Source organism: Melanerpes formicivorus, unplaced genomic scaffold (genome assembly GCF_026170545.1).
Source record: "Melanerpes formicivorus ecotype bairdi unplaced genomic scaffold, bMelFor1.0.p_v2 SCAF_66, whole genome shotgun sequence".
NCBI classification, from domain to species: Eukaryota; Metazoa; Chordata; class Aves; order Piciformes; family Picidae; genus Melanerpes; species Melanerpes formicivorus.
Window position 1 is genome coordinate 2891130 of NW_027142418.1, and position 21472 is coordinate 2912601.

The 21472-nt window shown below is 46.6% G+C and overlaps 1 protein-coding gene across 7 annotated transcripts in view; it reads left to right on the top strand.

Moving 5' to 3' along the window:
• RAF1 (Raf-1 proto-oncogene, serine/threonine kinase) overlaps positions 1 to 21472 on the top strand; it is a 101983-nt gene that overhangs the window by 23971 nt on the left and 56540 nt on the right. For 2 of the 7 annotated variants that reach the window (XM_068162654.1, XM_068162657.1), the window contains exon 1: positions 20998 to 21230. The exons of 1 other annotated variant lie outside the window; for it this stretch is intronic. The gene's annotated coding sequence lies outside the window, so the exon portion shown is untranslated. Of the gene's footprint in view, positions 1 to 20490; positions 20591 to 20997; positions 21231 to 21472 lie in introns of those variants that run through there. 4 more of the 7 variants (XM_068162655.1, XM_068162659.1, XM_068162658.1 and 1 more) reach the window with 4 other exon arrangements.

Consider the following 21472-nt stretch of genomic DNA (forward strand, 5'->3'; position numbering starts at 1 on the left):
TAGATTGCTGCTTTGCATTCATTTGCATAAGATTTAATCTGCTCTTTCATCATCTAATATGGGGCAGTCTCACTGCATGTGTTGTGCTCATCAAGATATGGTGCAGCAGCAGCCCTGTTGGAGTTAGATCATGGTTGGACTTGATGGTCTTGAAGATCTTTTCTGTGTGATCTTTATGGTGAGGCTGCTGGAGCCCTGGAGCAGGCTGCCCAGAGAGGTTGTGGAGCCTTCTTCTCTAGAGACTTTCCAAACCTGCTTGGATGTGTTCCTGTGTGACCTGCCCTGGGTGATTCTGCTTTGGCAAGGGGGTTGGATGATCTGTGTAAGTCTCTTCCAACCCCTGCTGTTCTGTGATTCTGTGACCTTAAGAGAAAGTGTTTATCAGCAAACTTTCCTGCCCTCCTATTTGCTTGTGCTGTTTCCTTATGGCCTTGTGAGGAAGTCAGATGAGTTTGGGGTTTGTTGTTGCATTTTTGGCTTTGTGTTTCTGTTTTTCTCAAACCAGACAATATGTGTAGTGTGAGAGGTAAATTCATTACAGCATCTGAGGAATTGATGAACACTAGACAAAAATCCTCACTTAGCAGCTTCAGCTCTGATGGTGCACATTAATATTGCTGCTTGATGTGTGGTGAACAGCAGAGTAAGAATAACAGAATCACAGCATGGTGGGGGTTTGAAGAGACCCCTGGAGCTCATCCAGTCCAACTCCACTGCTAAAGCAGAGTCACCCAGAACAAGTTGCACAGACATCTCCAGGTGGGTTTTGAAGGTCTCCAGAGAAGAAGACTCCACAGCCTCTCTGGGTGGCTTGCTCCAAGGCTCCAGCATCCACAAAGCAAAGTTATTCCCTAAGCTGAAGTGAAACCTCCTGTGTTCTAGGAAGGTATGGCCTTTAAGAGATGCTTTGCATATGCAGAGGACACTCTGTCTGGGATCACAGAGATTCTAACTGCTCAGGCTGCACTTTCACAAAGCAAGTACCTGGAGACTGTGGCCAAACAGGGATATTCCAGTCCTTGCTCACCTCATCCACCAGCTGGGCCTTCCTGCTCCTCTCTGGCACCAAGACACATCAAGACACACTGGGGCTGTGAGATTAGTCATGAAAACAGAAAGCTCTGACTCACAGTGCTGTGTCATGACTGCTAGAGCCAGCATGAGAGAAGGGGCAGGAAGAGGCAGCTGGGGCTCAAAGGGGAACCAGGGACTGTCCCTTCGGCAGCAGGGTTATTAGGCTGTCACAGGGGTTGTGCAAGGGCAGCTGAGCCCTAGAGTACAGCACTGCTTTAGGAGAAACCTGGGGGATGTAGAACTTAAAGCCACACTTTTCCTTGCAACAGAAGAACAATGTCCTAGCTCATTCCAGGACATTGTAACAGTCAGGAATGCAGAGTGAAGGTTTAACCTTCACAGAATCCCAGCATGGTGGGGGTTGGAAAGGACCTCTGAAGGTCACCTAGTCCAGCTCCCCTGCTATAGGGGGATCACCACAACATCTTGGATCGTTTTCTCTCCAGCCCCAACTAAAATATACAGAGGCAATTGTGATAAGTATATTTTTAAGTTTACAGCCTGAAAACCCCAACCAAGCCCATGAGCTGCTTGTCCACAAGCATCGTTATCATCATCATTATTATTGTTATCAGCCCTGTGACTTGCTTTGAGCACATCATCCATGATTGCTCTGCAGGTTAGTGCTCATATCAACTGTGCTGAAGTGAAAGCTTGTGCCACAGAATCACAGAATATTAGGGGTTTGAAGGGACCTCTGGAGATCATTGAGTCCACCCCCCCTGCCAAAGCAGAATTACCCTGGGCAGGCCACACAGAAACATAAATAAATGGGTCTAGAAAGTATCTGGAGAAGGAGACTCCACAACCTTCCTGGGCAGCCTGCTCCAGGGCTCTGTCACCCTCCCAGCAAAGAAGTTTCTCCTCATGTAGAGGTGGAACCTCCTGGGTTCCAGTTTGTATCCACTGCCACTTGTCCTCTCATAGGACACCACTGAAAAGAGACTAACCCCTTCTTGACACCCACACCATTGAGAAGATCTGCTCTCAGTCTTCTCTTCTCCAGCCTAAACAGCCCCAGGTGTCTCAGCCTTTCTTCATCAGACATCTAGATGTTCCAGTCCCTCCAGCATCCTCATAGCCTCCACTGGACCCTCTCCAGTAGTTCCTTCCTCCTCTTGAACTGAGGAGCCCAGAACTGGACACAATAGTCCAGATGGGGTCTCACCAGGGCAGAGCAGAGGGGGAGGAGAACCTCCCTCAATCTGCTGACTACACTCTCCTTAATGCACCCCAGGAGACCATTGGCACATTGCTGCCCCATGGATAACTTGTTGTCCACCAGGACTACAAAGTCCTCATCCATGGAGTGTCAGAGAACGAAGCCAAGAAGTGAGTTCTCTAATGCTGTGTCATGACAGACTCAGTTAGAGCTGCCTCACAGCAACTCCATTTCAGCCTAATGCTGTAGTTCCTCTGGATCCCAAAGCCCCCTGCAAGCTTGCCATGATGACTAGACAAAGGCAGTTGGCAGTCGAGGTGGGAAAGCACTCTGGGTGGCACACACCTAGTGCAGCCCAGGTGATGCAACAGCCTTGGCACCGCTGGCAGCAGCGAAGGCGGGGGAAGAGAGAGCTGCGTGCAGGCAGATGCTCATTAGCACTGCCTGATAACAGCAGCCTTTTGCTCTTTGTTTACCCTTCTAATATCGATGGGAAATCAGAAGAACAAGTTCAGGTGAAGATTAAAAATAAAGCAGTTGAGGCTGTTTGAAGATAGGTGCTGATGTAACTGCCTCACAGCGGCTTCAGTGTGCCATGCTGACTTCTGAATGGAACACAACTAGAAATGGGTAGATTCAGATTGGATGGTAGGAAGAAGTTCTTCCCCATGAGGGTGGTGAGAGACTGGCACAGGTTGCCCAGGGAGGTGGTGGAAGCCTCATGCCTGGAGGTTTTGTGAGCAACCTGCTGTAGTGTGAGGTGTCCCTGCCCATGGCAGGGGGGTTGGAACTGGATGATCCTTGAGGTCCCTTCCAACCCCGACAATTCTATGGTTCTATGATTCATTTACTCTAAAATGCTAATGAAGGTCAAGGCCCTTGTGCCTTGTAGTAAAGGACTGTGGGAAGAATTGTATCTAGATGGCTTATTGCTCTGAATGTTTTCTGCTCCATTAAGTTATTGAGAAAGAAAAAATTCCATAACCTCTCCTAGGAATTCTATAGTCCCTCCTATTCACTCTGTTGTCTGTCCTATTAAATCTGTAGTCTCTCATTCTATGAATTCTATGTTTACTCTATTAATTCTGTAGTCTCTCATTCTGTGGATTCTATGTTTACTCTATTAATTCTGTAGTCCCCTATGAATTCTACATTCTCTTCTTCTATGAATTCTACATTCTCTCCTTCTTTCAATTCTACATTCACTCCTGTGAATTCTATACTCTCTCCTATTCTGTGTTCTCCCCTTCTATGTATTCTGTATTCTCTCCTTCTATTAATTCTATATTCTCTCCTATGAATTCTAGATTCTCTTCTTCTATGAATTCTATATTCACTCCTATGAATTCTATATTCTCTCCTGTTAATTCTATATTCTCCCCTCCTATGAATTCTATATTCTCTTCTTCTATTTATTCTATATTCTCTCCTTCTATTAATTCTTTATTCTCTCCTATGAATTCTATATTCTCCCCTTCCTTGTATTCTATATTCTCCCCTCCTATTAATTCTATATTCTCTCCTCCTATTAATTCTATATTCTCTCCTTCTATTAATTCTATATTCTCTCCTATGAATTCTATATTCTCCCCTTCTGTGTATTCCACAGTCTCTCCTTTTCTGAATTCCATATTTTCTCCTCCTAATTCTGCATTCTTTTCTGCTATGATAAAAGCTTTCTTGAACCTGCTGTTCTTTCTTTTCCTGGCATGAGAAATGCCCTCTGCAATGTAAACACTGCCTCCTTGCCTAAGAAAAGAGTTATTAATAGTTATTGTAATAGTTGTTAAAAATAACTCCAGGAATGATTACTTCTAATATTCTTCAACTTATAATATTTATCAACTTGGGCTACTGATCCTTTTCTATGCTTTCCCTTATATCCTTATCTTCTTTGATAAAACATTTTCAGTCTGTTTGGGTGAAGGCTTGGACTTGGTGATCTTGAAGGCCTTTTCCACCCAAAAGAGTTCTGTGGTGTTTTGTGGGGTTATTTATTTATATATATATATATTTGTTTCTAGCCCAGCAGAACAATAACATTTACTCAGGATTATCAGATTCTACAGTGTTAGCTGCTTCCAAGCAGCACTTTCTTCCCAAGAACTCAAATTGCAAAGGAAAGGTAATTAGAACATCCTGGATCTTTGCCAAATCTCAAGGCAGGCTTCGTTGGCAAAGCATCAGCTCAAGTGTTTCATCTAAGCTGCTCCACAGCAGTTTCACTTTCCTCAAGGAAAAGCTGTTTTCTAGACAGGGAGTCTCGGTGATCTTTCCTTCTCGACTGCTTTGTTGTTTCTTGTTCCACACTGCTGCAGCAGGAGCGTATTTGGGTGTCAGTTCTTCCCATTAGTCACAAAGCCACACAAACATCGTGGGGCTTTCCTCAGACAATTCTGAACTTCCTACAAAAACAAGCAGCAAAAAGCTACCAGGAAGAGTTTTAATCACTTAAGTCTATTGTCTCCCCCTAAGAGAAACTAGGATTTTCCACATGCCTGAGTTAAACACTCGAGTGAATCACATGGCCTGTAAGAAACTGAATAATCTATGATCTGATTTTTCACATGAGCTATATTGTGTCAAATCTAACAACAGATCCTATTCCTTACACCCACTCAGAGACTTCCTAGGAGTGCTACAGGAATGGAAATCCTTCTGGAACAGGCCTGGTTTATCTTTTGGTCACTTGGCATACAGTTATAGAATCACCTGCTTGGAAAAGATCTCAAGATCACTGAATCCACTGGTGCATTCATGAAAAGTGTGTCCAGCAGGGCTAGGGAGGTTCTTCTCCTGCTTTACTCTGCCCTGTTGAGACCACACCTGTACAGTTTTGGGCTCCCCAGTTCAAGAGAGACAGGGACCTGCTGGAGAGAGTTGAAAAGAGAGCCACGAGGATGATTAGGGGTCTTGAGCATCTCCCCTGTGAAGAGACTGAGAGCCCTGGGGTGATTTAGTATGGAAAAGAGAAGGCTGAGAGGGGATCTGATCAGTGCATATCAATATCTGAGGGGTGGGTGTCAAGGGGAGGGGACCAAGCTCTTTTCAGTGGTGCACAGTAATAAGACAAGGAACAACAGTTACAAGCTGGACCACAGAAGGTTTCAGCTCAACGTGAGGAGAAATTTCTTTACAATGAGGGTGACAGAGCCCTGGAGCAGGCTGCCCAAAGAAGCTGTGGAGTCTCCTTCTCTGGAGACATTCAAAAGCCATCTGGCTGCATTCCTGTGCAGACTACCCTGGGTGATGCTGCTCTGGCAAGGGGGTTGGACTTGATGATCCCTGGAGGTCCCTTCCAACCTCTAATGTACTGTGATACTGTGATAACCTAACATCTCCCTGTACACAACTGTTAGACCACGTTCCTAAGCTCCTCATCCAGACAGCTTTCAAATACCTCTAGGGATGGGGACTCCACCATTTCCCTGGGCAGCCTGTTCCAGTGTCTGACCCTTCTGGTGAAGAAATCCTTCATGATATCCAATCTAAACCTCCCCTGGTGCAATTTGAGTCCATTTCCTATTGTCCTATCACTTGTTACTAGGGAGAAGACAGCCCCCACCTGGCTCTAACCTCTTTTCTGGGAGCTGTGGAGAGCATTGAGGTCTTTGCTCAACCTCCTCTTCTTCAGGCCAAACAACCTCAGTTCCCTCAACAGCTGCTCATAGAACTTGTATTCAGAAGCTCTCACCAGCTTTGTAACCCTCCTCTGGACCTGCTACAGCACCTCAAAGTCCTTCCTATAGTGAGTGGCCCAAAACTGAATCCAGTACTCAAGGTGTGGCCTCACCAGTGCTGAGCACAGGGGAACAATCACTTCCATGGTCCTGCTGGCCATGCTATTACTAACCCAGGCCAGGTTGCTGGTGGCCTTCTTAGCCACACACACACACTGCTGGCTCATGTTCAATTGGCTGTCAACCAGTACCTCCAGATCCCTCTCTGCCAAGCTATTACCAAGATGCTCTTCCCCAAGCCTGGACAGTTCATGGGGTTATTGTGACTCAAGTGCAGGACTCCACACTTGGCCTTGTGGAGGGCCATACAGTTGGCCTCAGCCCATGGATCCAGCACGTCCAGGTGATGGTTGGACTCAATGATCTGGGAGGTCTTTTCCAATCAAAACAACTCAATGATTTTATGATTGTGTTGCTGAAATGTATGAACTAGCTGCCACCACTCATTTTGACTCCTCAAGGCCAGGTAGGTTGGGTCTCGAGCAATCTGCTCTAGTGGAAGGTGTCCCTGCCCATGGCAGGAGTGTGGTGGGTTGAAACTACCACACAGGAGGTTGGAACTAGATCATCTTTAAGGTCCTTCCCTAACCCAAACCATTCTGTGATTCTATGATAAATGAAAGCTTCTTCAGTCCCACGGTTTTGAGTCCTGTGTCCAGTTCTGGGCCCCTCAGGTTAGGAAAGATTTGGAGTTGCTGGAATATGTTGAGAGAAGGGCAACAAAGCTGGGGAGGGGTCTGGAGCACAGCCCTGTGAGGAGAGGCTGAGGGAGCTGGGGTTGCTTAGCCTGGAGAAGAGGAGGCTCAGGGGAGACCTTCTTGCTCTCTACAGAGACTTCCAGAAATCATCCAGTCCAACCCTTCTGCCAGAGCAAGACAGCTTAGGGCAGGTCACACAGGAATGCATCCAGGTGGGTCTTGAAAGACTCTAGGGAAGGACACTCCACAACCTCTCTGGGCAGCCTGCTCCAGGGCTCCAGCACCCTCACACCAGAGAAGCTTTTTCTCATGTTGAGGTAGAATTTCCTGCATTGCAGTTTGTATCCATTGCCCCTTGTCCTATCAAAGGACTCTGCTGAAAAGAGCCTGGCCCCTTCTTCTTGACACTCACCCTTCAGATATTGGTAGACATAGAGAAGAACCCCTCTCAGGCTGCTCTTCTCCATGCTAAGCAGCCCTAGGCCTCTCAGCCTTTCCTCACCAGTCCCTTCATCATCCTTGTAGCCTCTGCTGGATTCTCTCCAGTAGTTCCCTGTCTTTCTCGAACTGGGGAGCCCAGAACTGGAAACAGTACTCCCAATGTGGTCTCACCAGTGCAGAGTAGGGTGGGAGAAGAACCTCCCTTGACCTGTTGGCCAAACAAACCCAAACCCTACAACCATCCATCCCTATTTCAGCACAAGCACAGCTGAGAGTATGTTCTCAAATGCTAAATGAAGCCTAGGGAAAAGAAAAAAAAAAGGAGGAAAAAAAAGCAGCAAGTAATTTTGCTGCATTCTTGCCAGCTAAGAGCATGACCCTACTTGAAAACTTGATAAATCCAGCCCCCACTTACAGGGCCATCACAAAGCACTGCTGACCCTGTCATACTGCAAGTGACACTCTGGAATGAAGGCAATAGCATGGCAGCTGTACAGGAATTAGTGTTGTGTGAAGTCATCAAACCCCACACTGGAATTGTAAGTAAGTATGTGAGTGGTCTTGAGAACAGGTCTTGTGAGGAGCAGCTGAGGGAACTGGGGCTGTCCAGCCTGGAGAGCAGGAGGCTGAGGGGAGACCTCCTAGCTCCTCTCTACAACTCCCTGAAAAGAGGCTGGAGCCAGGTTGTTACCCAGGTAACAAGTGCCAGGATGAGAGGAAATGGCCTCAGGTTGCAGCAGGGGAGGTTTAGGTTGGACATGAGGAACAATTTCTTCCCCCAAATGGTTGTCAAACTCTGGCCTAGGCTGCCCAGGGCAGTGGTGGAGTCGCCGTCCCTGGAGGGATGGAAAAGCTGTGCAGATGTGGTGCTGAGGGACTTGGTTTAGTGGTGAGCTGGCAGTGCTGGGTTAACAGTTGGACACAATGATGTTAGAGGTCTCTTGCAACCTAAACAATACTGTGATTCCATGTATTACATACTGCCACCATAAACTTGCTGTTCCTTTCCCTCCATTCAACTTTGCATGTGCTCAGGAAAAAAACCCAACACCCTTTTTCTGGTTTCCTGCTGTAAGTGAGAGTGTGAACATGGAATCAGGTTACTGCAACTCACCAAGATATTAACAACGTGTACTTTAAGAAAAACAGGGCTTTACTCTCCAGGGAACAGTTTGCCTTTTTTCCCTTTATTTGGCATGACTACAAAACAGGCTGCCCAGAGAGGTGGTTGAGGCCCCATCCCTTGCAGACATTCCAGATAAGCCTCGATTGTGGCCCTGGGCAGCCTGATCTAGTCGGGGGTGTCCCTACTGCCCGCAGGGGGGGCTGGACAAGATGACCTTTGAGGGTGCCTTCCAAGCCAGTGCACTCTGTGACTCTGCAAACAAAACTGGTGCCTCAGCACTGATGCTTCAGCAGTGTCTGACCCTTTTGTGTCATCGCTGAGGTGACCTGCAGAATGAAAGGCTTCCACACCGCGCCGCCAGCAGCGAGCTTCTGCCTCTGCCAGAAAGAAGTCTGAAGGTGAGGAATGTCTGAATAAATTCATCTGAACGCATCTGAGTATTAGACACGCACTTGGAAAGCATTAAAAATAGTCAGGTAGCAGCAGACATGTCGATACTCATTTCTCTGCAATTGCTGAGAGGTTCAGCAATTCTCCTAACGCAAGCAGAGTGGGGTTCTGCAGCCAGGCACAGCCAAAGACTCGTATGTTTGCATTCCTTTCACCTGATGTCTTTGCTAATTACTGCTCAACTAATTCAGTTGTTTTGCTCATAGCATTGTTTTGGGCTTTTATTATCTTGCAGAAAGATTTTTTTTTTTTGGGGGGGGGAGAAAGAGAGAGAGAGAAAGAAAGTTCTTACAGAAAGCAGAGCCAAATGGTCGTCTCAGATTAGAAGCTTTGAGAGCGATTGAGGGAAAGTATCTCCTGATGCACAGAATCAAGCCAGTTACCACCAGCCAGTCTAAGAGAAGCACAGGATCACCGAACAGTTTGGCTTGGAAAGGACCTTGAAGATCATCTAGTTCCAACCCCTGGCCAAGTCTAAGAGAACCACAGAAGCTGAACTCAAAAGCTGCAGAAAAGTTCCTTGTCTCATCTGGATTCTCCTCTTACAGTGGCTGCACAGCCCACCCACACCAGTTTTCCATCTCTGAGAGGCTTCACTTTCCACCTTCTGCTGTCTTTAAGGACAGTGCTGGGCAAGATACAGATCCTTGTTAGAGTCATACTGAAAAGCAAAGGGGCTGTGGCTTTGTACCCAACTCTCTGGCTATGAATCTGTGTGAGAAGCACTGTGCTGAGATGTCAGTGGTGGCCCTGACGGCCTTACTATGCAAGCAAGAGTCTGTCTGTGGTTGTAGTTAGAATATGTGACTGCAAAAAATAAAGTTCTTATTGTAACTAAATAGTTAAGTCATAGAATGGGTTGGGTTGGAAGGGACTTTGAAGACCATCTTGTTCCAACGCCCCTGCCATGGGCAGGAACACCTCCCACTAGCCCAGGCTGCTCAAGGCCTCATCCAACCTGGCCTTGAACACCTCCACAGACTGAGCATCCATGACCTCCCTGCACAACCTGTTCCAGTGTCTCACTACCCTCACTGGAAAGAATTTCGTCCTAATATCCAAACTAAAACTACCCTCTTTCAGCTTGAATCCATCCCCTCTTCTCCTATCACTACAAGCCTTTGTAAGAAGTCCTTCCCCATCTGAACCAACAAAACCAACATGAAACATCTGACAGGAACATCCCCCACCTTCATAACCAAGACTAAGCTAGCCACGTGGATATGCAATTCCTTATGAAATGACAACGTGTCACTTCAGAGAGTGAAGCCTTCTGCTGTGTCCTGCTGACAGGACTAATGCTGACACCTGTCACAGAGGTGTGGGCTGATAGCACCTAGTGACATTTCCACCCTTGCACTTCAGCCTGGCTCTGAAACCTGACGTAGCAGCACGCTTCAGGCAGATAACACTGTGAACCTACACTTGTACAGCTCCCAGCCTTAATCAGCTTAGCACTGAGGTCCTTTCACCGCTCTCCTGTTCCCATCAGGGCACTGTTTCTGAAGCTATGTGCTTACACAGAATTTCTGATGGGCCTTCCCTCCTCAGCACCATTTGCTGTACATGGCACTGAAGCAGAGAGTATCAAAGGCTAGCCATAAGCTGGGGCTATCGCCAAGGGTAATGTGTGCCTTTGATCACCTATCTGTGGTTATCTGCATGTTTGAGATGAACTTGAAAGACAGAGGATAAATAGGCTTCTGCTGAAAGCCAAATGCTTTTTTTCCACCCCTTCTTCTAACTTTGCATGGCATTTTATAACAGAATCCAGTGAATCAGAGGCTCCAGTTTCTCTTAGTGCATGGCGAAAATGGACTTTCAATTTATGTTCTTGCTAGGTACGTCGAACCCTTGAAGGATGCCAGGTATTTACAACCTTGTACTCACATTCTAATTAGTCTGGCTGTACCTGGGAATGGCAGTGCTGGAGAGCAGCCTGGATAGACATGCTGGCTAGACTGCTTTTGCTTCCCTTGTCTCTTGGAATCTACCTTTGATAAAAGCTGAGTGTGACAGCAAAAAGAGCGTGAATGTTCCTGTACCCAATGGCAAACAGGCAGCAGCAAGAGCAGGTTTCTCACCAAAAATACAGGGGGAAAAAAATAGCTTCTTTTTAATGAAGAAGCACAATAAACAGGATTTATGAAAATCCCAGAATCCCAGCATGGTGGGATTGGAAGGGACCTCTGGATATCATCCAGTCCAAACTCACTGCTAAAGCAGGACTGCCACAGCAGGGTGCCCAGGATCACAATGTCCAGGGGGATTGGGAATCTCTCCAGAAAAAGAGGCTCCACAACCTCTCGGGGCAGCCTGCTCCAAGGTTCCAGCACCCTCACACCAAAGTTTTTCCTTCTGATCAGATGGAACCTCCTGGGTTCTGATTTGTGCCCACTGTTCCTTGTCCTGTTGCTAGGCATCACAGACAAGAGTCTGGCCCCATCCTCTTGCCCCCCACCCTTTAGTTCTTGCTGAGCATTAATCAGATTCCCTCTGGGGCTGCCCTTCTCCAGGCTTAACAGCCCCAGGGCTCTCAGCCTTTTCCTCCTCACAGAGATGCTCCAGGCCCTACAGCATCTTTGTAGCCTCCACTGGACTCTCTCCGATAGTTTTCTGTCTGTCTTGAAATGGGGAGCCAGAACTGGACAGAGCACTCCAGATGTGGCCTCACTACAGCACAGCAGAGTGGGAGGAGAACCTCCTTAACCTGCTGGTCACACTCTTCTGAATGCACCCCAGGAGACCACTAGCCCCCTTGGCCATGAGGGCACATTGCTGGCTCATGGTGAACTTGTCCACCAGCACTCCTTCTCTGCAGAGCTGCTTTCCAACAGCTCAATCCTTCAGCTGTCCTGGTGAAAAGATAAAGGGAGGTTTATGGTCTCTTTTTTTTCTGTCTGGTTACCTCTCACCCTTCCATAACCTTTGGACACCAGACAGAGACACTCAGATACAGGCAGATACATGTGTGCATGTGCACACATCGTCCTCTTTTGCCTTCTTCATAGAAATCTCACATTTTGCTGTCACTCTGCTGCACATTTTTATTTATTTAGAATACTTTATTTATTTAGAATAAACCAAACCAGGTTGGAAGAGACCTTCAAGATCATCGTGTCCAACCCATCAACCAATCCAACCCACCCAAACAGCTAACCCATGGCACCAAGCACCCCATCAAGTCTCCTCCTGAACACCTCCAATGACGGCGACTCCACCACCTCCCTGGGCAACCCATTCCAATGGGCAATCACTCTTTCTGTATAGAACTTCTTCCTAACATCCAACCTGAACCTCCCCTGGCGCAGCCTGAGACTGTGTCCTCTTGTTCTGGTACTGGGTGCCTGGGAGAAGAGACCATCATCAGCCTGTCTACAACCTCCCTTCAGGTAGTTGTAGAGAGTGATAAGGTCACCCCTGAGTCTCCTCTTCTCCAGGCTGAGCAATCCCAGCTCCCTCAGTCTCTCCTCATAGGGCTTGTGTTCCAAACCCCTCACCAACTTCATTGGCCTTCTCTGGACACGCTCCAGCAAGTCAACCTCCTTCCTAAACTGAGGGGCCCAGAACTGGACACAGGACTCGAGGTGTGGCCTAACCAGTGCAGTATACAGGGGCAGAATGACCTCCCTGCTCCTGCTGGCCACACTGTTCCTGATGCAGGCCAGGATGCCATTGGCCCTCTTGGCTGCCTGGGCACACTGCAGGCTCATGTTCAGCCTGCCATCGACCAGTACCCCCCAGGTCCCTCTCTGCCTGGCTGCTCTCCAGCCACTCTGACCCCAGCCTGTAGCCCTGCATGGGGTTGTTGTGGCCAATATGCAGAACCCGGCACTTGGATGTGTTCAATCTCATGCCCTTGGACTCTGCCCATCTGTCCAGCCTGTCCAGGTCTCTCTGCAGAGCCTCTCTACCCTCCAGCAGATCAACTCCTGCCCCCAGCTTGGTGTCGTACACCGATGTCGTACATTACAACAACAAGTCACTTCTAGAGAAACCAAGCACTGTGTGTGGCTCTGTGACCACACACTGGAAACTGTCCCTGCACAGCGAAAACGCTGCACAGCTTGGGGGGGAGATGTGCCAGATCAGATACTCAGCCTCTTCACGTTGTTCTAGGTCAGAGCAAGAAGTCTTCTGAGCAATTATATATTCAGGGTCGGCTCTGCAAAGGTTTGTCAGGAAGGAGCTATTTCTGCTTTGTTATTTTTAAACTCTACTCCCTAGCCCTGAATAGTTTTTATTGTGGTTAGACTTTTCTTTCTTTTTTTTTTTCTTTCTTTTTTTTTTTTTTTTTTTCAGAAAGGCCAAATAAACCAAATAAACCAGTTTGGTTAGGTTTCCAAAATAGAATCCATGTATAAATCAAAGTGCTGGATTTATTGTCTACCAAATAGGGATGACTGTTCAAATAGCCACAAATTAAAGCCTAGATTGTTTTGGTTTGGGCTGGCTTCCCCCTCCCCTTGCTTGAGTGTGTGCTCGCTGTGCAGGTGGCACCCATCAGCTCAGCATCTCCACATTCCATTTCTAAATCATTATTCTAAGAGGATTTTCATGCTTTGATATTCTTGGTGCGAGCTGGTGCACCAACTGACTTAGTATTGTTGTCTTGTGCTCTTCTTTGAAGCTTCCCATGTTCTGTCTGTGCCAAAAGGAAGGCTACCCAGACTCTTGATCCTTCTCTTGGGAATCTGACTACCATCCCTCCAACATACTTCCAGCTACAGGGCAAATCCACAGCTATTGTTGCCTAATAAAGTACAACTGGACCTGTGGGGCACAGTTCAACAGAAATCACTTCAAAACCAGGTGGCTTTAGTGATTTTTGTTGTTGTTTATGCTTTAGGGGTTTTTACAGCCAGCTTGTACTGCATTTGCAAACAAGTAGGCAGCTAAGATCTGCCAGAGCAAATGAGTCACACAGCAGGGACAATTGTCTGTAAGCAGGACCTGTGCCTCGTGTCTCAGGTTTCAAAGTTATGACCAGCATTTATGCCTCCTCCCTGGGGATGTTCAAGGCCAGGCTGGTTGAGGCCTTGGGCAACCTGGTCTGTTTGAGAGGTGTCCCTGCCCATGGCAGGGAGGTTGGAGTAGATGACCTCTGAGGTCCCTTCCAATCTAAGCCATTCTATGTGTCACAACTTCTGACTGGAGAAGAAAATGAAACCCTGGTCATAAGTACTGCAAATGAATGTCTAAAATTCAGGAAAGCAGCTTAACTCACCCTGTCTGCAGAAGAGGCTGAGATAACTGGATGGGGTAGTGCAGTGCCTCTGAATTTTCCTAGAAGCAAATTGCATTGCACTGAAACTGGAGAACCAGAAATTCTCTGCTTCACTGTATGTAACAAGCCTAGGGACACTGGATATCTCTAATACCATAAATTACAGTAGGAGCATATGGAGGGCTGGGAGCTGGGAGAGAGTTTGTTGAACACGTCAGGAATGCTTCATGGAAGATTATCAGTGAAGAAAGGCTAATATAACTTTTTTGTTTCAATAATAGATGATTGCTTACTCTTTATAGAGCTGCTCTCAGAAGAATTGACTTATTACTCCAAGGCTTAATGAAGATCTGATTCAATTTTAGTCTGAAGTAAACAAACTCATACTGAAAATCTCTTGCAATTGACATTTCCATCAAATGGTTTTATAAGTTTATAGAAGGACAAGAGAAGAGCCATAATATAGATGTAAATATCTAATAGATGGGTTGTAGTGTTACAGAGGGAATTGATTTACTGCAAGAGTGCTCAGGCATTGGAAAAGGCTGCCCATGGGAGGTGGTGGAGTCACCATCCGTGGAGGTGTTCAAGAAGCATGTGGATGTGGTGCTTCAGGATATAGTTCAGTGGTCATAGTAGTTGGGTTATGGTTGGACTTCATGATGTTGAAGGTCTTTTCCAACCTTAATGATTCTGTGATTGCAATTTTTTGTGATTACAATGTTTTTTGTGATGACAATTTTTCCTGAGTCTCTCAATTCTTGCTTCATAGACTGCATCAATGGCCACAGTGGTGTTAGGTTGAAGATTGGAGCCAATGATCTTCAAAGTCTCTTCCAACTGAAACAAATTCTATGATTCTGTGACTCTGGAAGAATATACCAATATGCAGAGGATAATAGTCCTTGATTTTAGAAGGAATTGCCTCATGTTGTGTCAGGGAAGGTTTAGAAACAGTCAGATATTAGAAACAACTTCCCTGAAAGGGTTGTCAAGCCCTCCAACAGGCTGCCCAGGGCAGTGGTGGTCCCTGCAGGGGAGTCAAAGCTGAGTAGATGTGGTGCTGAGGGACATGGTTTAGTGGTGACCTGGCAGTGCTGGGTTAATGGTTGGACTCAATGATCTTAAAGGACTCTTCCAACCTAAAGGATTCTATGATTTCTTAAATTAAAGTGTAAAAACAGTAAAAGAAAGAAAAAAGGAAGAGAGGAAGGGAGGAAGAAAGGAAAGAAGGGAAGAAGGGAAGAAAGAAAGATAGAAAGGAAGAAAGAAAGAAAGAAGAAAAGAAAAAGGAAGAAAGAAAGAAAAAAGGAAGAGAAAGAAAGAAAGGAAAGAATGAAAGATAGAAAGAAAAAGAAAGAGAAAGAAAGAAAGAAAGAAAGAAAGAAAGAAAGAAAGAAAGAAAGAAAGAAAGAAAGAAAGAAAGAAAGAAAGAAAGAAAGAAAGAAAGAAAGAAAGAAAGAAAGAAAGAAAGAAAGAAAAAGAGAAAGAAAGAAGGAAGGAAGGAAGGAAGGAAGGAAGGAAGGAAGGAAGGAAGGAAGGAAGGAAGGAAGGAAGGGAGGAAGGGAGGAAGGGAGGAAGGTAAGGATAAAATTAAGATACGACCAAATTTATATACAGAATGAATTAGTCAAGAGATAAGTCAAAGCTGGTTTGCAGTATTGTGGAGGCAACTGTGGGACAGCATACCTTGAGCACTGCCTCACAAGCTCTGTGTGTGTGTATGTGTGTGCAGAAGACAGCTAAATACATTTTGCTAACTGTCCTAAAGCACTTAAATAAAGTAAATAAAGGGGATTTAAACCCATATGCTGTTACTACTTTAGGCTTCAATATCCTTGAGGTTGGTATCAGGGAGTCCATTCTGCATCATGAAGCACGAGTGGATTTCACAGAGGTGAGGATTTGCTGAAGGAAATCCTTGTGGGTCAGAGCCTGCAGATATACTTACCTGCACAACCCTGTCTCAGGGTCTGACTGACTGCCCCTAGAGTTTTCTGAGTGCAGGAGTTGGTTAGAAGGATCTGCTTCCACAATCCAGCTCTTTCAGGGAAGAAGTCACTGCCTGCTTACTCTGTGACTGATGATAAAGACCACAGCTTTTGGAAGGCAGTGTCTTTGGTGTTGTGCCAATGGCAAGGCAGGTGCTATTTTCATGAGGAAGAGAAAGACTCCTAAGATTTAGCTTCACTATTTGGCTGAGGAGATGCTGAACAGAGCAGAGGAAGGTATGCACCCCAGCCAGCCCAATAGCAACCACATTTAGTTGGGAAATACTAAAATGAAAAGAGTTTGTTCAGGATAAACCAACCAAAACAACTAATGTGAACAGACTGTGCTATGGTTGAATTCCAGCAAAACAAGTTCACTGCTCTGTTACCATCTTCATCTATAACATTCCTGCTGTTGTAAAGCCATGTATGCCACTTTAATTCTACAATGCATGAAAAAAAACCCCAAACAAACCATCAGTTACTTTCCCACCCCTCTGCTTTGATCACTTCAGTCACATAGGGAGACAATGAAGTCTTTTAGCTGAACTAGAAAGCATAGAGTTTATGCATCACCATACAAAGAAGATAGTCCTTATTTGGAGTATTTGTCTTGTAGGATGCTATTGCTTGATTTGATCAAAGCCACTTCCTTTATGGCCTCTATGTGTTGGACTTCTTTTGTATTCAACTTGACTTAAACTCCTCAGCAATGTCTTCTTATTTAAAAAAAAAAGAAGATAAATCTTAGTGGGGAATAAAAGAATACTTTATAGCATATGTGTCAGAACAGCACACTTCTGTGTGCTCAGTGCTTTGAAAGTGGCTCAGACTGAACAATCCTGGGTACAAGGGCAAAGTTTGTCTGCAGCAGCCCTTGGCTTGGAAACTAAGGGAGTAAGATTCGATACCCAAAGGTCATAATGAAGTGATTGTATACCTTGCTTTTTTTGTTTGTTTTCCCCACCCAGCACTACACTCCTAATTCTTGCTACTTGTTCTTATGAGCCTCTTAAAATCACGGAATTGTTTTGGTTAGAAGAGACTTGTAAGATCATTGAGTCCAACCTTCCACCCAAGACCACCAGAGCCACCAAAACGTGTCCCCAGGTACCACGTCCACACATTACTTAAACACCTCCAGGGATGGGGACTGCACCACCTTCCTGGGCAGCTTGTTCCAATGCCTGACCATTGTATGTACTGACAATACAATTAAGGCCACTTAAACCCTTTAATATTCTTTGAGACTCCCCAAGTAATGCCAGGTCAATAATCTGGAGATACCCAAATACTGCACATAGCAAACTGAGTCATGACAAATCAGTGGCAGGTTTCATTTCTCTGTGGTTCTCTTCAGCAGTTTAAATCTCTTCTCAAAGATGGTCAATCAGAACCATCCACCCCATTTTTGACTGTGAGGAAACAGAGATCTGTGAGGCTGGGGTGGCTGTGGCTGTGTGACACTGCTAGGAGACAAAAGGGAGTTCCCAACTCTACACCACAGGATCATAGTTACTGTCACCAACTCAGCCAGCCCTGCACCCCAGTGGCACCGGTACTCGATGTCTCCTAGGGCAGCTTTTTGTAGAGGGAGAAAACACCTCAGATGCTGAAAATCTAAGATTGAATGATAGGCCTGAACAAATGCAAGTCTAATACCTGGGTGTTCAGATGTTAAACACATTGTAAACCCAACCACTAAACACAAACAGAAAACAGATCAACCCCAGGAAGAACGCTAATAGTTTGCAGCTTATTTTGGAAAGTGTGTTCCAGTTCTGTTCCCCTTCCACTTCAGTGTGGGTAGTGTTTGAATTTCTTTGCTTGGTTTCCTTGTTAGCTTTTCTGCCTTTTTTCCCCTTTTTTTGGGGGGTAATTATTGTACTTCTTTGCATGTGCTACATTGTTTAACTCTCTGAAATTTCCACCCTATCCCTGTTTCATTTGTTCCATGACTGCAATCCTTGATCCTTCCACTCCTTTAAAAGGAGGTTAAAACTTTACAGCCATTCATCTGTCAAAACCACCTCTTCTGGAAGCAGTTATCCCTCTTTTCTTTCCCCCCCTTCTTTTTATGCTTCTCATGGTCTTATTCCTATTTTATATTAGGATATTTAAGCTCCTTTTGCATATTTTGTGGAAGCCTGTACTGTCTCTATCCTATTACATGGATATGCTTAGTCTTAAGCCATGTGAATATTTATTGTACACTCTGCTCTATTTGTTTCTCCTGGCCCAGCTCTTGAAGTCAGATACATGGACGTGACTCCTGTAGAGTCACATAAATGCTGCAGTGTGTGTATCAGAAGACTCATTAGGGCCATGAAAATGATCAAGGGGTTAGAGAACCTCTGCTACAAAGACAGGCTGAGGGAGCTGGGGCTTCCTCCTGGCTCCAGGGGGACCTAATAATGATCTTCCAGTACCTGAAAGGTGCTAGCAGAATGATGGAGAGAGACTGTTTACAAAGGCCTGCAGTGACAAGGTGAGAGGCAATGGCTTCAAACCAGAGCAGAGCAGATTTAGATTGGATGTTAGGAAGAAGTTCTGTACCATGAGGGTAGTGGATCACTGGAACAGGTTGCCAAGGGAGGTGGTTGGGGTCCCATGTCTGGAGATATTCAAGGTGAGGCTCAAGAGGGCTCTGGGCAACCTGATCTAGTTGAGGATGTCCTTGCTGACTGCAGAGAGAGGTGGACTGGATGACCTTTGGAGATCCCCTCCAACCCAAACCATTCCATGATTCTATGACTCCTTAGGCTTCAATGTGACATTCAAGAGAAAACCAACTCTGGAAGAACTTGAATGATTCACAGTTTTGGGTTCTGTCCTTGGTAGGTGCAATCACAGTATGAGTTTTTCTGGAGGGTTTTTTTGGTACGCCTGAGGAAGAGAATAAAGAGAGCAGGCACTTTTCCCAACAAAGTTTGGAATCTCCATGTGGTTTGTCTTGCAAAAGAGTGATGCAAAACTCGAGTTAAATCTTTCTTTTAGCCATATCCTCTGCATGCTTTCGTACACTGGAATAACTGGGTAACTTCTGGAACCCAACGGGAATAAAGTAGTGAATCACACTATTCTAGAGACATGGGAATGTCTGCTTCAGCCTTCTAGAGCTCCTGGTTGCCATCCTCATTCCAACCTCCTATTATTTGGCAACCACACCTCTTCCTGGAGGGCACCAGTAGCCAAAGACCTTGTATTAATTTTTATTTCTTTTCTTTCTTATTTGGTGCTTAGGAGAGGCCAGCCCTGCACTGCTGCATTTTTTCTTGCCTTTGCTATGCTTCTATGAGGTTAATGTGACTTTAGCTGGATGCAAGCTTTGGTTTATATTGGAATAAACTTTCTTCTGTGGAGAAATCCCAAATAAGACTGAGAGATTTTTGCTGGAGGCTCTTTTGAGAGAAGTGCTTATTTAATTAACAATTAATGTAACTTACATGACTGCAAATGTGAACACCTATGCTCTTTTAAAAAGCAGTTCTAGGAGAAATGTTTTACTTTGCAATGGCTATCCTTAGAAGCTTTGTTTTGGGATGGTAAGTTAACTGCTTGCCATTTAATGTGCAGCGCTGCACATCCTCGAAGCCTGACCTGAAATAGGTTAGTTTGGAGTGCACTGGAAGTTAACAGAAATAGAGTAGAATAGAAATAGAATAGAATAGAAATAGAATAGAATAGGAATAAGAAGAATAGGAATAAGAAGAATAGGAATAAGAAGAATAGGAATAAGAAGAATAGGAATAAGAAGAATAGGAATAAGAAGAATAGGAATAAGAAGAGGATTTAGAATAGAATAGAATTTACCAGGTTGGAAGAGACCTTTGAGATCGAGTCCAGCCTATCACCCAACACAATCTAATCAACTAAACCATGGCACCAAGCACCCCATCCAGTCTCTTCCTAAACACCTCCAGTGATGGTGACTCCATCACCTCCCCAGGCAGCCCATTCCAATGGCCAATCTCTCTTTCTATGAAGAACTTCTTCCTAACATCCAGCCTAAACCTCCCCTGGCGCAGCTTGAGACTGTGTCCTCTTGTTCTGGTGCTGGTTGCCTGGAAGAAGAGACCAACCTCTGCCTGGCTACAACCTCCCTTCAGGGAGTTGTAGAGAGCAATAAGGTCTCCTCTGAGCCTCCTCTTCTCCAAGCTAAGCAACCCCAGAAACAGCCGGCAGAGTCCTTCAGGATCTTTACGCCCTTACAATGGAGGCTGTGAGGACGAGAGGAAACAGCCTCAAGCTGCACCCGGGGAGGTTCAGGTTGGGCATTGGAAGAAACTTCTTCCCTGAAAGGGAAGAGGCTGCCTGGTAGAGGCTTGCCAGTGAGGTGTAGAATCCCCATCCCTGAAGGTGTTTCGGAGAGGCAGAGACGTGGTGCTGAGGAAGGCGGTTTAGCACCAGCCTCGGTAGTGTTAGATAACAGTTGGACTCGATGATCTTAAAGGGCTTTTCCAACCGAAACGCTCGTGGTTGCCGCACGGGGCACGGCAGGCTGACAGCTGTTCCCTGTCTGCTCCAGGAAAGGAGGTTGCACGCTATGGGGTGGTGGTTTTTTTTTTAATTTCTCCACAGATACCTTTCCCAGCAGTTGCCTCCCCACCCCTCTCGGCACGTACCGCCCCTTGGGAATTTCTGCCTCTTCTCCGCAGAAACACGGCTCGCTTTCCAGCAGGTAAGACCCACCGGCTCCGTGCTGGCAGCGCGGCCGAGCTCGGGGGCTGCCCGGGGAGGAGAAGGCTCTGTCCCAGGGTCCCATTGGTGCCCACCCCCGCGGAGCTCCCTCACTGCCGATGCGTCCGTTTAACTAAGTGTCAAAGGAGCCGGAGATTTCACCTGGGCTAAGGAAAAGCGACGGGCACGGGGCTGCGGGGAGGCAACTGACCCGGCGGCAGCGCTTCGGGAAGGCGGAGGGGAGACAACTCAGTCACCTCCAGCTGCCCCGGAGTTCACCCTCCATCCCCAGGCCGGTTCCCAAAGAAGGTGTGGAGCGGAAAGGCGGCAGGATGAGGAAGAGTGAAACTCCCCTCGACACCTAAGCCCCTGCCTCCGCTCCCAAATGGCGGCCCGCAGAGGGGCGGAGAGCAGTGGTGCTATCGATAGCTCGGCGCTCCGCCGTCAGGCCGAGGGGCGGGGAGGAGGACGGGAAAAGAATGAGAGCCAGGCGAAAGGGAAGGAGCCGAGTGCTGAGAGGTCGATGGGCGGAGGATAAATGTCTCGCTGAGTGTGAGGCCGCCATTTTAGATGAGGAACGAAACGAACGGTGCCGAGCGAGACAAGAGCCTGGAGGGAGTCGCTGGGAGGGAGTGACATAGGTAGGAGCGGGGTCGGGCTGCTGAGCGGCAGGGGACGCGGCAGGGAACGAGGGAGCGGAGGTCACTCCTTTCTCTCTCTTCTCCCCCTTCTCTCCCTTTCCTCGGTGCTGGCGCCTGGAGCGGTGCCGGCTGCTCCCAGCGCGCTGACCCGACGGCCGTCTCGGCCGTGAGGGGAACCAGTTCGGGGGAGAGCGGCCGCGCACCCCCCGACGGGGACTGGGAGAAAGAAGGAGGAGGAGAAG